The sequence below is a fragment of the Mandrillus leucophaeus genome, unplaced genomic scaffold (assembly GCF_000951045.1).
Source record: "Mandrillus leucophaeus isolate KB7577 unplaced genomic scaffold, Mleu.le_1.0 Scaffold452, whole genome shotgun sequence".
Taxonomy (NCBI): Eukaryota; Metazoa; Chordata; class Mammalia; order Primates; family Cercopithecidae; genus Mandrillus; species Mandrillus leucophaeus.
Window position 1 is genome coordinate 65035 of NW_012104832.1, and position 522 is coordinate 65556.

Here is a 522-nt window from a genome sequence, read left to right on the forward strand (position 1 = left end):
CATGTGCTTGTAATCCCAACTACTCGAGAGACTGAGATTGGAGAACCACTTGAACCCGGGAGGTGGAGGTTGTAGTGAGTAATCACGCCACTGCAGACCAGCCTGGCCAAGATGGTGAAACCCTGTCTCTACTAAAAAAAAAAAAAAAAAAAAAAAATTAGCTGAGCGTGGTGGCATGTGCTTGTAATCCCAACTACTCGAGAGACTGAGATTGGAGAACCGCTTGAACCCGGGAGGTGGAGGTTGTAGTGAGTAATCACGCCACTGCACTCCAGCCTGGGCAACAGAGCAAGACTCCATCTCAAAAAAAAAAAGAAAAAAGAAAAGACCCAGTAAAGGCCCTGGAACCTGGAAGATAGGGGAGACCAGAACCTGGAAGTGGGCCTGGCATGGCAGAGCTAAAAGTTAGGAGGTAGTCTCATCAACCAAGCCAAACTTGGCATGAGATGGAGAGATTTAAAGTGCTTAAAAATACATTAATTTCTTAAAATAACATTTAAACAGGCCAGGTGCAGTGGCTCA